This window comes from Rhododendron vialii, chromosome 2a (genome assembly GCF_030253575.1).
Source record: "Rhododendron vialii isolate Sample 1 chromosome 2a, ASM3025357v1".
In the NCBI taxonomy this organism is placed as follows: domain Eukaryota; kingdom Viridiplantae; phylum Streptophyta; class Magnoliopsida; order Ericales; family Ericaceae; genus Rhododendron; species Rhododendron vialii.
This window is the reverse complement of record NC_080558.1, coordinates 35,727,286-35,739,703: the sequence shown is the minus strand read 5'-3', so window position 1 is coordinate 35,739,703 and position 12,418 is coordinate 35,727,286. Positions and strand designations below refer to the sequence as shown.

The following is a 12,418-nucleotide window of genomic DNA, read 5'->3' as shown; positions in this document are numbered from 1 at the left end:
CCTTCCTTTTTTTTTATAGAAATTTTAAGTGCAAAGAAAACGTACCCGAAAATTACTCCGAAAGGGCAAATCAATGGTGCAAATTTACTTTACCGTTGATTTGCTCTTTCGAGATAATTTCTGGATACATTTTCTCTGTATCTAGCACTCCTCTTTTTCTTTTTCTTTTTTATCATCAAAAACTACCCTCGGAAAGGAAACCCTAGTTCATATTGTTATATAAGAAAATCAGTCAATGGTTCCCAAAGTCCCTTCATTCTACTATATGTAACCCAAAGAAAGGAAACCTACTCCTAACCTAGGTCTCTCTGACTTCACTTTTTGAAGAGTACGATGGTTTCTCTATCCATCATTTGGGGTAGGGGTGAGCACGGGTCGATCTGGGTCGAATTTGGCTTGGACTCGCCACTTGACTAGAACAAATCGGGTTGCAAAATTGGCACCCATTGGCCGACCGACTTCTAGACAAAACTCGACCGATTCGACTCATCGGACTGTCAGTTGGGTGTCGATTTCGACCGCATCAAAGCAGATTTGAGGGGGAAAAAACAGAGGAAACAAATAAAGAGGATGACTAATCTTCAAGCGTCGATCTTGTGACATCCCACTTTTTCGGTTTATATATATATATATATATATATATATATATATATTTGACACAAATAATGCAATTTTTTCATTTCTCTTTTTCAAACATCTTTCTAATAAAAATAAACTCGAATAACTTATATTTTGATGTATATGTAGAGATGTGCGAACATTATAGTATTGGGCCGCTTATTTTTGTACTTTGGTTGGACTTATTACTTGGGTCGGGCCGATTAGTAGAGTGTATTTAATTACCGGAGAGAGAGCCCTTAAATTTTATACATAACGAGAACTAGGGTTATTTTATTCAAATCAGTGAGTAACGAGGGAGAGCTGTGCGAGATCTAACACAGAGCCAATAGTGGGAGATCTACATGTCCTCATCAGATATAGCATATATAGTCAGATAGATACTTTTCATTATTCAAAGCATTGTTATGTTCATTTTCCATTAGTTCTCGTTGATTTGCCTCAGTCATCTCTGTTGCTAACTGAAGCATGAAATATATACTCTTGCGCATCAGCATTCTATTATTTCTATTATTCTCCTTTTTGATTCAGGACATGGTTGCTTCATATTCACGCTTATTTGTTGTTGGCATTTTTAAAGATCGACGATGTAGAATTTTGACTCCCACGTTATGCAAATCATTAACCAATCTCTCCTGCTCTTCAACCATAAATTTTCATTCTTGTTGAAGACCAACATAGTAATCTTTTGGGCTTGTCCTTTTTTTTTTTCCAATATGGATCCTTGAACTTGGGAAATATCCAAACCCTGAAACTTGCTCCTCTATTTGCCATTATGATAGAACTATCTCACGACTAAAGATTATTACATAGAAACGTAGAAGTTGAAAGATAATTTATAGACAGATACTTTGGGCAATACCTAGATCATACCCTCAATGGGATCCAATAAGACAAGTGCCAGTAGGGGACCACAAAAAGCTGTATATGAATAAGGCTGTATAAAAGCTTAATAATACTGTCTACATGGATTAAGTTGTATAAATGACAAATGGAACAAAGATGGTTAAAAAAAGCCTGTAGGAATTTATTAAGGCTGAAAAAGGTTATATGAATTGATGATGGTTTAAAATGTTGAAGGAATTGAAAAAGGCTGCAACAGAAAAGACTAAATGCATTGAATGAAGTTGAAAAATGGCTCAATGATTTGAATAAGGCTAAAAAAAGTTGTAGGAATTGATGAAGTCTGAAAAGGTTGAAACTAAAAATGGCTGAATGCATTGAACAAAGCTAAAAAAGTTGAACAATTTGAATACGGGTGAAAAAGGCTGCAATAATTGAATAAGGCTGAAGTAATTGAGTAAAGTTGAAAAAGCCTGCCTCAATAAGGGACCTGTTGGGGCAATTTATCTATTGAGGCACTACAGCTTAGTGCCGCATGTATCGATGCAACTGTAGGGGTAACACAGTACTTGTTATAAGGCACTTTAATGGGCCATAAGAACTCCTTACAGCTGCACTTTCAGGTGCCGTATAATTCACTTATTAAGGATAGAATTTTCATGAGGCACTTTAATGTGCCTCAAGAACTCCTTCTAGTTGCACTTTCAGGGGTCGCATAAATTACTTATTAAGACACTCATAATGAGGCACTTTAAGGAGCCTCAAAAGTTTCTTTTCCCTGCACTTTTAAGTGCCCCATAATTTACTTATTAAGGCATTTTTAGACGCCACCTCAGAATTTCATTTTTTTTTTCAATACACTTTTAAGGCACTTCAAAGTGCAGCATAAACCACTTTGGTTGAAGTCACGAGAATAGCTTTAACGGCACTTTTGAATGCCTTCTAAGGTGTTAATTTTTTTTTCCATTTTTACTACTCTATAGTGGCAATACAATAGAACCATAATAAACTGTAATCTGTTTCTCAACCATGTCCAAACAACATAAGTCATAGTCATTCAATAAAAACTACTAGTAAACAAACCTCATAAGGATCCAAAAACAAAACACAGAACATGAAATAAAAACTGTTTTAGTAGAACTCTAATGTTTTCAACAAAAAACAAACTTCACTTCTAAGAAACTTACTAAAGTTTCCAGCAAAAACCTAACTTATCAAACTCTAGATCAAAGCATAAAATGCCAACCCTTAAAAGTACCACCAGTAGAAACAAAACAAAACAAAACCCATAAGTCTAGTATTCTTGTGACATAACTCTGTCTACTAGGCATCTTCCAATTGATCTCATTCATTCAATAAAGCCATCATCATCATCATCTCTCACTACTTAATCAAAACAAAACCAAATACACTGTTTTAAAAGCCATTGTCTTGCAATAAGAATTGAAAAATAGACAGTATTGTACATCAAACGTACCAAAGAAATAGGCCATGCTATTGGGATACCAATGGCATCACCAACGATCTTAAGGCTTGCGTAAGTCCTCATCAAATGCTTGCCCCCATATGATTGGGATTTGAACACGAATCTCACACCAATTAACTCTGAGTTCTACTCTGCCTACCTCCGTAGATGGATCCATACTAGCAATCCACCATTTGCCTACAACTTCTATGGGGTTGGCTATGCTCTTGAAATAAACACAATCCTCCATCTAGCATCAATTACTAAGAAAACGTCATATTGACAAATGATTAGAAAAGTAAGGAATCTCATTCTACTACAATAGCATGACAAGGGCAACCAACATATAGGTTCAAGTACAGCATAAAAAAAATCCCTAAAGCATAAGTGACAGAACACCTGATGTACATATAGGCCTCTTTTTGCCCAGAAAGAATAAGGTACTACAGTATAAAACATCAATTTCAACACTTAGTCACACGTAATCCTCATTTTCCAACATAACCATGAAAATTCAACGCTTAGAATATCAGTTTAGTAACTATAAACCTATATTTTAGCATTCCAAGTAAGAACTTCAGCACTAAACCAGCATGAAATACTCATTTTCCAGCATATAGCAAAAATTCAGCAATCAGAGATTTCAGTTACATTAACCACAAACATATATTTCAGCATTTCAAGTAAGAATTTCAGCTCCAAATCACTAGGTAATACTCTTTTTCCATCATATACAAAAAATTCAACAATTATAGGTTCAATCCCATCCAAACATAATGCACCGACATGTTTAAGTGGTTCCCGTGTCAATGTCTATAGTTTTCCAAATTAAAAAAGTGTCTGCATGTCCATTTTTGTATCCGTGCTTCTTCATTTTCAATGATCGTCGATCTATTCAAACATCCACCCCAAACATGTACAACCTCATATACTCATAAATGGGCTTAATTGTAGAATAAATTTATTTACCTTAACACGTCCTCGTTGGGTAACAGGTGTTGATGAACCAATGTGTTGGTTTGGAGATGTGACTGGAATGTTTGAAGATGTGGCTCGAATGTTTGAGGAGTTAGCCCCATTTGCTTGACTCTGCAAATATAAATTCATTTGCTCTTCCAATTTTTGGTTTGTTTTATCTAGCTCTATCTTCCACTCCATTGACATCCTATAAGATGTGTCACTACTAGGCACATCACCCCAAACATCAGATGGGCAAACCCTTACCCCATACATGTGCACACTTTCATATTTCTCTTTGCCCATAACTTTGGAGAACACATCATCTGGACCAAAAGAATCAAGTTCACCCTTGAGAACTTGTTCGGATAGCCCTTTTATTTTTTCTTGGAACACAATAGTTTACGTTACTCTTGGAATCTAAGAACAAAAGTTTATGTATGAAAGAAGTTGGCGAAACTTACTATTTTTTTACTCAATTCCTCATTTGAGACCTTGCCATTGTTTGTGAAGCAAGTAAGGAACATATATGCACGCGATGGATCATGGCCGAGGTTTTTTGCCTGTGAGCATACCAAAAGTTTAATATCATGCTACTTATAAAGTTTTGATTCTAGTAAAATTAAAATAGTTTATGAATTTATAAGATTACCTCAGTCTCTCTTACTATGGCTAAAGGAGTTTTGCCCTTCTTATAAATGATATTTTGCCCTACTCAACTAGACTTGTTTTTGGTATAAAATTTTTGAAACAAAAAAAAAAATCATTAAGGACAAATTTTAAGGTTACTGAAATTGGAAAAGATCAAAGGTCTCATACCTTTGTGTCTTCATGCCAATACTTAACAAGATCTCATACACTCGCGTCTTCATGCCGATGCTTAACAAGTTCTTTACATTGGTCTGCTTGCACTCAATCCGGAGGACTATGTATTTGCTCCTCAATGGGTAGGTCGAAATCATAGTGGTCTCTCTTCACTATAACCTTCCAGTTCCTCCACTTTTTCGAAAGTGATTTCAAGTTCCATCTCTTGTGACCAGGAGAGAAATCAAACTTTTGCTACAGATATAGAATATATTGAAGATCATCTTTAGCAAGCTAAGAAGCCCAAAATTTTAAGAATGTTATGTACTCCAAATTCAAAGTGTGGGTGATGTAATGTCTCACCATATACTTCCAAATAAATACACCATAACAATCAATCTTACCAGTACCAATGCAAATATATCTTCCTTGAAAACTTTAGGCATCTTGTGCCAAGTCTTATATTGGAGAGGTGCATATTTCTCATTTCTTGCTATAGTTCCTACGAAGTGGCTCAAAATGCTATTATTGGAAATCGATTGTCCTTTGTCGTTGAATAAAACTTGTACGCATTCATCGTCATGCTGGCCCCAAACTTTACCCATAAAAGTGGGACCCTGTGCTCTCATGGCTTTTTTCCCGCTACCTGCAATTTCTCCTATTCCAGTTTTTAATTGATGGCAAGATAGTGAGTTAGTATACTTAAAGCAACAAGAAAAGAAAGAAGAGACATATTGACACCAACAATTTAGTGAAATAGCAGGTACATGGTGCATTAATAGGCATGATAACTGTGATTTGTCTATAAGCCACTGTCAGACAAAAACAAAATGCACAACTTATAGCACATAGATTAACTCACCCCAAAAAAGATACATTATCAACTCACCCCATTTTGTATACATAAAGAAAACCAAATGATCGAGTTTATCATTTACCTGGTTCATTGAGGGGCTGAACAATGGCTACAACATTCATACTTACTTCCTATGACTGATTGGAATCTGGCTCTAAAAGAACTCGTCCAGTATTACGAGTCATCGGGGCCATCACTTAAAACATGTTAATGAATAAGGCATAACACAAAGATGAGGCCTTTAAGAACATTCCAAAAACTGAAAAGAATCAACAGTAATCATAAGTAGCATACCAGTAATTGCAGAGGCATATGAAACCATTATGTTCTGTTGGTTTTTTTCCCCTCTTTTAGGTACTATACAGAAGTTCAAGCACATAAGCTGCAAATTTTCCTTCTAGTTGGAATTCTGCTTACATCCCTTGTCGTCCTTGGCTCTTGCATGCATACTTTTTTAGTTTCAAGTGAGGTTAGTGAGCCACATAGCTTCTTGCTACTATTTTATGAAAGGACTTGTTCTTTTTTACTCAATGGTGGATGTTTGTCATGAGGTCTTTCGTAACAGAAATTGGCTGGATGTTACTTATTTTTGAAGTTTGCTTCCAATGTTTGCAATGTATAGTTCAACAAGTATTCCCCTATTTATATCTCATGTTATTGGAAACTGTTTTGTTTTTTTGGTGGAAGAGTGACGAGGAATTGGTCTCCACATAACAAGGTATATCGTTCACGAGTCAGGGAAGATAATAAACCTTCATGATACTACCAACTCAAAAAAGATGACCATTCGATACTTCAGAAACAAACAATAATGAGCAAATTCTCGATTGGCTCTTGTTGTAACGAATGTTTATGAATGCAAACTAAGAACGATAAATTGAAAACTAAACAAGAAATCACAAAGACACAAGATATACGTGGTTCCCTAAGATGGATACGTCCATGGTCGAGGAGAGAGATGATTCACTAACCAACGTGAAGAAGAGATACAAAGAGCTGACTGTAATCCGTAACTCTAGAAAGGCCACAATATGAGAGCCCAAAAGATAATTCCTAGAAGTCCCCCAAAAGCTTATTTATAATGGGCTACAAAAACGGGAACAACATAATTAACGAATGTGGAACAAAAGAATACAAGGCATTCCCAACAATTCTTCACCTTGACTTGAATTCCACTTAACCAAATCACCAAATATAGCTCTCTCCTTCTAACCCATCACTCGCCAAATGCCCCCAAGGGGCGATCAACTGCAAATACCAAGCAAGCCCAAACAATGCTTGAACTTGGCAATCGGAACCAATTTAGTCAACATATCTGCTGGATTATCTGTTGTACCCACTTTCTTCACCTCAACTTGCTTCTATGAGATGATATCCCGAACGAAGTGATACCTGACATCGATATGCTTGGTCCTCTCATGATACATCAGATTTTTAGTCAAATGTATAACACTCTTCGAATCACAAAATACTAAACTCACACCCTGTGCAAGACCAAGCTCACAAAGCAAATCTCTCATCCATAATGCCTCCTTCATAGCTTCAGCAATGGCCATATACTTCACTTCTATTGTAGACAGCGCGATTGTAGCCTATAAAATAGCTTTCCAACTAATGGCACTTCCGGAGAGAGTAAAGACATAACCTGTCAGAGACCTCCTTTTATCGTGGTCACCAGCAAAATCCGAATCAACATAACCAACAACATGATCACCAGAATTGACAACCTCAAACAATAGACCACCACCTGTAGTTCTGCACACCTATCGTGCTATCCATTTCACGGCCTCCCAATGTGCCTTTCCTGGACGCCCCATATAACGACTAACGACACTAACTGCATGTGAAATATCAGGACGAGTACATACCATGGGGTAAATAAGGCTCCTAACTGCGCACGAATATGGAACCTGAGACATATACTTCTCCTCATCCTTCGACTGTGGTGGCAACTCAGCTAAACGTCAAAAGTATGCTGACAAAGGGGTACTGACTGGCTTCGAGTTCTACATGGCAAAGCGCTCAAGCATTTTAAGAACATAAGTCTTCTGATTCAAAAATAATTTGCCAACTATTCGATCTCTGCAAATCTCCATACCCAAAATACGTTTTGCGGCACCCAAATCTTTCATCTCAAATTCACCACCTAACTGTTATTTCAACCTGTTGATTTTTGATACACTCTTGGCAGCAATAAGCATATCATCAACATACAACAGTAGATAAACAAATGAACCATCTGAAAGTTTTTGAAAATACACACAACTGTCATACTCACTTCTTGAATATGACTGGCTTATCATAAAAGTATCAAACCGCTTATACCATTGCCTAAGGGATTGTTTGAGGCCATACAAAGACTTACGAAGTAAACAAACGTGATTCTCCTTGTCAGAAACAACAAATCTCTCAAGCTGACGCATATAAATCTGTTCCTCAAGCTCGCCATGCAAAAACGCAATTTTGACATCAAGTTGCTCTAACTCAAGATCATAATATGCAACAATAGCAAGTAAAGTGCGAATGGAACTATGTTTTACAACTGGTGCAAATACCTCATTATAGTCAACACCCTCCTTCTTGCTATATCCTTTAGCCACTAGCCAAGCTTTGAACCGAGCATCTTCTACCCCTGGAATACCTGGTTTGCACTTGAAGACCCACTTGCACCCAATAATCCTCTTCCTTTTCAGCGATTCTACTAATTCCCATATCTGATTCTTTTGAAGAGACTCAATCTTCTAATTCATAGCAACAGCCCATTGTGCAGACTTAATGCTCGAAACAGCTTCCGTATAATTGGAAGGCTCCTCATACTCAACTGTATTAGCAACTGATAAAGTATAGGCCACCATCTCAGAATAAGCTGAATACCTTTCAGGAGGCCGAATTTCCATCTTTGGCCTATCTTTAGCAATAATGCGTGGTTGCTCAACTAATGCATCAACCTTTGTGTCTGAACTCTTGAACTCCTCTTCAATTGGCTTCTCAATGTGCTTCTTCTTTGAGTCGGAAGATTCACTCAAAAACTCCACATGTTTTGGAACATTCTGTTCTTGAACTGTATCATCAACTTGCTTAGACCCCTTAATCATAGAGTTTTCATCAAAAGTAACATTTCTACTGATCAAAAACTTCGAATCTCCAGGATACCACAATCTGTACCCTTTCACACCTGCCTAATAACCCAAGAAAATACACTTTTTGATCTGTGGCTCTAACTTACCCTCATTCACATGAGCATAAGCTGGACACCCAAACACACGCAGCATAGAGTAATCAGCTTGATGACCTGACCATACCTCAAAATGAGTCTTACACTCAATAGCAATCGACGAAGACCTGTTCACCAAATAGCATGTTGTGGAAACAGCTTCAGCCCAAAATTCTTTGCTCAATCTGGAATTGGATAACATACAACGTGCCTTCTTTTAAAGAGTTTTGTTCATTCGTTTAGCCACACCATTCTGTTGAGGGGTTTTTCTCACTGTGTGATGCCTCATAATGCCCTCATCACTATAGAACCTATCAAACTTGCTAAGACAAAACTCCATACCAATATCAGTTCTCAAACATTTTATTTTCTTACCAATCTGATTCTTAATCAAAGTTTTAAATTGTTTGAATGTATTTAAGGCGTCACTCTTATGTTTCAATATATACACCCAAACCTTACGAGAGAAATCATCGATAATACTCATAAAATACTAAAAACCACCTTTAGAAGTTACCTCTGCGGAACCCCAAAGATCTGAGTGAAAATAATCCACCGTGCCTTTGGTGCGATGAATAGCTGTACTGAATTTCACCCTGCATTGCTTGCCGTAGACATAATGCTCACAGAAATCCAGCTTCTCAGTTTTCTGGCCACATAGCAAACTATGGTTGCTCAAAACTGTCATCCCCCTCTCGCTCATATGCCCAGGGTGCATATGTCATAAACGAGTCAAATCTGAATTTGAAACCTTGGATGAAGCAACCGTTGCTGTAGCACCTAGAACTGTACTGCCTTGAAGTGTATAGAGGTTACCACGCTTTTGACCCTTCATCAGTACCAATGCACACCTCAAGACTTTCAAAACTCCACCTTCACCGAGAAATTTGCAACCATGAGAATCAAGAGCACCCAGGGATATAAGATTTTCTTCAAATTTGGAATATGTCGAACCTCAGATAAAGTCCTAACAATACCGTCATGCATTCTAAGCTGAATCGTTCCTGAACCAACAGTCTTACAGGCCATGTTATTGCCCATCAAAATTGTACCACCATTGACCGCCTCATAAGTAGAAAACCACTCTCTATGCAGACACATGTGGTATGAACATCCAAAATCTAGAACTCACTCGGTATTAGAGCGAGAATCGCCCTTTGTAACTGATAACACGTTATCTGACTCATCTAAACTTCCAGAAATTACTTTACCCTCTTTCTGATCTTTTTTTTCTTTCTCCTTGAGTTTTAAACATTCTTTTTTTCCAGTGCCCGGGTTTCTTACAATAATTGCACTTTCCCTTCTTCTTACCTGATGACCTGGATCGTCCCCTATTACTCGACTCCTCCCTTTTTGTTGTTCTTCCCCTAACAAACAAACCCTCCGCATGTGCATCACCCTCACCTGACACTTTTTTTCTCAATTCTTTCGAATATAGGTTGGCCTTCACATCCTCCATGGATATCGCGTCTTTGCCATACAATAGGGTTGTAACAAAGTGCTCATACGAAAGTGGTAAAGAACATAGCAAAATTAGGGCTTGGTCCTCATCCTCAATTTTACTATCAATATTTTTTAGATCCATAATAATATGATTAAACTCATTTAAATGATCCTTAACAGGTATACCTTCTCGCATACGAAACATATAAAGACGTTGTTTGAGATATAACCTATTGGTGAGCGACTTCGTCATACATATGCCTTCCAACTTCAGCCAAATTCCTGCTACTGAAGTTTCTTCTTCCACCTCACGAAGAACGTCATCTGCTAGTCTCAACTGAATAGAACTCAGAACTTTGGCATCCGTATCATCTCAATCTTCCTTTTTGATTCCAGAACTAGTCTTGCCTAACAAAGCCTTGTGCAATCCTTGTTGGGTTAACAGAGCCTTCATCTTTACTCTCCAAAGACTGAAACTGCTGCTCTGCCCATCAAACTTCGCAATCTCAAATTTAGCCGCCATAGCCACAATCGGAAACGAAACCCTAGTTTTTTTGCAACCTAAGGCTCTGATACCAGTTTGTTGTAATGAACGCTATGAATGCAAGCTAAGAACAAGAAATTGAAAACTAAACAAGAAATCACAAAGACACAAGATATACGTGGTTCCTCAAGATGGGTATGTCCACGGGTGAGGAGAGAAATGATTTACCAACCAACGTGAAGAAGAGATACAAAGAGCCAACTGTAATCCATTACTCTAGAAAAGCCATAATATGAGAGCCCAAAAGATAATTCTTAGAAGTTTCCCAAAAGCCCTATTTATAATAGGCTACAAAAACGGGAACAATATAATTAACCAACGTGGGACAAAAGAATACAAGGCATTCTCAACAGCTCTCTCAAGCCAATGCGGGGGAAAAAAGTCATTCGCTCTATCAAGCCAACACAGACACATATATATTCCTGTAGAGTTGATGGATAGAAACACCATATGTTAAGTTTATCTTGTTGTCAAGAATTTCATTAAATGGCAAGGTTTTGTACATAGGAAACCAAGTGGGGAAAATTGAATCTCCTCTTCTCCCACAAATAGAGATCTCCAAACCTTGTATAGTTTTTCAAAGGAGACGATACTAATCATAGGATACATACGAGATTTCTATACAAAAAATACAAGATAGGATATGCATAGCTTTTTGAAGGATATGATTACATATGCAATATAGTAATTTTATGGAGACTACGAGAGTTGTGTCTTGGGTTAAAAAAATACAAAGAAAGGAATAAATTATTAGTGAAGTTCATATTATAATCCCATGGAATAAGGATAAAGAAATACTCATAGGTTTAAGAAATCAAAAAGAATGCAAACTCATTCCCCAAGCATGATACGACAAAAGGTACAAAATAAAACGAAACACTAAAACCTAAGTATTTGTTTATTGCAAACCCAATCTCAACCTAAACTGCTTTTGATTGGCAATCAATTAACAGAAAATAGTGATTAATTACCAAGATTATTGCAAAAGTATGACCAAAATCTATAAAATACCTTGTATCCCGCAACGGTAAATTGAGCTTGAGAGAAAGCTTCAAACAGAATGAGATGGGGATAGAGAAGGAGGAGTGGGCGATTTTCTTCCAAATTTCCAAACTCTTTCGAGTAGCGGGAAATTTTAGAGCGAGTCGGAGAGGCAAAATTTTGGGCGAAATTATTGGGTTTGGAAGCCAGTCGTGAATGACATCGTGATGCCCTAGTAGGTTGATAGAAAACATTGATTTAAAGAGGGGAAAAAAAGTCCATTACAAAACATTGAATTCGTTCGTGTAACGAATTCTAAACTTAATCAGCCAATTATACGTCAATAATGGTCGATTTGAACCATTAGTATTTCACATCTCATTGATTCAATTAGAATCACCAAAATCAAAGATCATCGGATATCGGCAATCGCCTGATCAGACCACATTTGATGCATTCCAAGGCATTAAAGTATTAGATTGCAATACCCGACCCCCACCTAAGTGTTTTTTTTTCGATCGAAACCGTCCATGTTTTACATATTATGGAGCACATCATTTATACCAATTACGAAGTTAATCGGGAATCGCTACGCACTTGATCAGAGAGAAAAACCCACTTTGTAAATATATTGTGTCTCGATAAAAAAGCTTTCTAAACCCGATTGAGACAAATTTTTACAAGAATGATATA

The 12,418-nt window shown here is 37.2% G+C and overlaps 1 long non-coding RNA gene across 1 annotated transcript; it reads right to left on the bottom strand.

Moving 5' to 3' along the window:
• Positions 1-2,807: 2,807 nt before the first annotated feature.
• LOC131316143 (uncharacterized) lies at positions 2,808-11,940 on the bottom strand. The gene is made up of 5 exons (XR_009197011.1): positions 11,309-11,940; positions 5,092-6,055; positions 4,536-4,942; positions 3,896-4,446; positions 2,808-3,176 (listed from the first exon to the last, which is right to left on the bottom strand). It is a non-coding gene; the product is annotated as an uncharacterized LOC131316143 (long non-coding RNA).
• Positions 11,941-12,418: the final 478 nt, after the last annotated feature.